The 2,586-nt window shown below is 44.2% G+C and overlaps 1 long non-coding RNA gene across 1 annotated transcript; it reads left to right on the forward strand.

Moving 5' to 3' along the window:
- Nucleotides 1-1,784: 1,784 nt before the first annotated feature.
- LOC119328444 lies at nt 1,785-2,295 on the forward strand. Its single transcript, XR_005158965.1, has 2 exons — nt 1,785-1,992; nt 2,098-2,295. It is a non-coding gene; the product is annotated as an uncharacterized LOC119328444 (long non-coding RNA).
- Nucleotides 2,296-2,586: the final 291 nt, after the last annotated feature.

Genomic DNA, 2,586 nt, shown 5'->3' on the forward strand with positions numbered 1-2,586 from the left:
CTTTTTTATCGGGTAGTAGTGACCCTGCAGCTTTTGGCTAGTTCAATTTCACATGGAAGCGCAAGCCCATTTTGGCAACATCACACATGTTGTACGCATCGTTCGGATGCTTCGTCTCTGTTCCTACCACACTCGGGCATATGGCTGCTCCCTGCTCCACCCATGAACTAGCCGCCTTGCCGCCGATGAACATTCTCGACGTCGAGCAAGAGTTCACCGCTGATCCGGGTGCACCCTTGGTGAACAACCCGCCACCAAGGAGGGAAACAAGGGTGCGTTTGAGACCGTCGCCGGTCTTCTACTCTTCGCCACGGCCTAGTCGTAGTTGAGTCGATGGGCCGGTCGGCCACCCCGTCGCAACTGTCCGCCCCCACCTCGTATGAATTTAGCTATGGAATCTTACATTCTTAAAAAGTTGATCCCCACTATAACCAATTCTTTCTACATGCACACTATCCACATCAACATGCATGCCACATGTACATCTTTTCATCAATTCTCTCTCTCTCTTTTTGACGTAGTACCTTGCCATCGCATTTACTAGCTAGCATGCAAATGCGAAGCTAACATGCAACAGGCCGCTTATTTTCTTCTACATGCCAAAGTTTTTCCCATCTCAGCGTCTCTTCTCCTTCCTATCATCTCCACGGAAACTCCTACCCCACTTCATCTTCTTCAATCCCCATTAACTCACGCCAGTGAAAAGGTTACATCGGCACCTTTGCCTTCTCCTTTACCCTCCCCATCTTCACGCCCAACCCCCTTGCACACCTCCCGCTTCGTCCGTGCCACCCGTGATCCGCCCACCCTGATTCGTCCTCTTCTCCTCGACTGCAGGGCAATGGGACGTGGGTCGAGCAGCGGTTCCATTACTGTCAACCCAGATCGTCGAGGAGCGCAAGCAAATCAGCCTATGCGCGTCGTTGCTTTCCTTCGGGCCCTGCCCACGTCGGCGGTTCGGGTCCCGATGGGAGGATATCAGGAAGGAGCAGCTCACCGGGACGGTGGTCTTGCACGAGCGCCGCGTGTTCCTCTACTGCAAGGGCCCTGAGGAGCGCCGAGTCCGACCACCTCCCCCACCTCCTCGCTGCCGCCATCAATGCCCGCAAGCCCAACCTGAAGAAGAGAGTAAGCATCTCTTCTTATTCTCCCTCTCCCTCAATTTGCTTTTTTGATTGGCTTGATTTGGTATAGTGATATGGTAGATTGGTAGTTGTATACTACTTCTGAGTGTTATTCCGTTATTATATCCTCTGAAATGTGAAAACCTGACTAGATCTGGATATTGTATGTATTATTACGTCTACATATGGAGGAGTAGAGCTTTGCATCGGACCTTTGCCTGCTGATATATGGCCGCAACCAGCAGTATCCAAGACAGGTGGCCGCCTTTTGTACCATGTTCACAAGGAATTGGTGCTCTGAAATTCAATAAATTTTTGCAGGTTTCCTCTCAGTTGCTCGTGTTCACAGCAAGTAACCATATGGTATTCCATAGGCAACTGCACAACATTATTTTTCAGCAGGACAATTAATCAACTTATTTCACATTCAGTACACTACAAACAACTGCTGACACAATGAGGTTCAACCATGCTCTTAGCCACCGGATGTCATAGTTGGTGCCTTGATTGAAAATATAAGGGCGTTTAGATCACTAAAGTAGTGATCTAAACACTCTTATATTTCTTTACAAGGGAGTATTTGATAGTTCATAGTTGATAGCACTGAATAAAATATTCCAGAATATTACTTATGTATCTTATCAGTTGCTCTTTGTTTTTGCCAGCGTGTATCAGATTGGTTATTGTCGTTTCAATACAGTTTGCGGTTTTAGTATTTTTTTATCATACTGAAGCTTTCGTTAGATTTTTTGTGGGAGTTTCAGGAGCAATTTGTTTATTTTCTTGCAGCCGCTATTTTAGTGTTCAGCCCTGGTATAGTTGAAGAATAATATGGAGAGAAGTCCCCCATCAGCATATCTGAGCTTAGGTACAGTTGAACTCTCTTTCTTGATGCCATTTTACTTCATGCTTCACATTTTATTACATGATTCACTTACCCGAACAAATAATGTGGTTAACAATCTTATTTCAGATGATTGAGCTAAAGGAATATTATGGAGTTGAAACCTTTTATCAGGTTGTTTGAGTTTAAGTTCAAATTCTTCTGTGGTTCAAGGCTTCAAACTGCTCTTTTCTATCAGGTTTGCATGAGCTAAAATAATAAGATATTACGAAGTCTTTCATCACCTGATTTGAGTGATCGTATATTAGTATCACACAATTTCCCAAATATTATTTTATTAATGTGGCATCTCTTCAGTATTGAAGGACGATACAAGATGTAGCTAAGGAGTCGTCTCTGATGATCAACATGCTATGCTAAAGTGTTTGCTTCATCATTGGGCTTCCATTTGTCACAATTTTTGCCTTCTTCTTCCCTCTTCATTAATATCAGAGTTTGTTTTGACTAATTGTTTGTTCATGTGTGTTTCGGTGTTACAATGTGATCTCCCGGTGATTCCAATTGCCACATTATCATCCCAAGTGTTGGTTTGGGCACCATTTTTTGTTGTATATATTT

The sequence above is a fragment of the Triticum dicoccoides genome, chromosome 7A (genome assembly GCF_002162155.2).
Source record: "Triticum dicoccoides isolate Atlit2015 ecotype Zavitan chromosome 7A, WEW_v2.0, whole genome shotgun sequence".
Classification (NCBI taxonomy): domain Eukaryota; kingdom Viridiplantae; phylum Streptophyta; class Magnoliopsida; order Poales; family Poaceae; genus Triticum; species Triticum dicoccoides.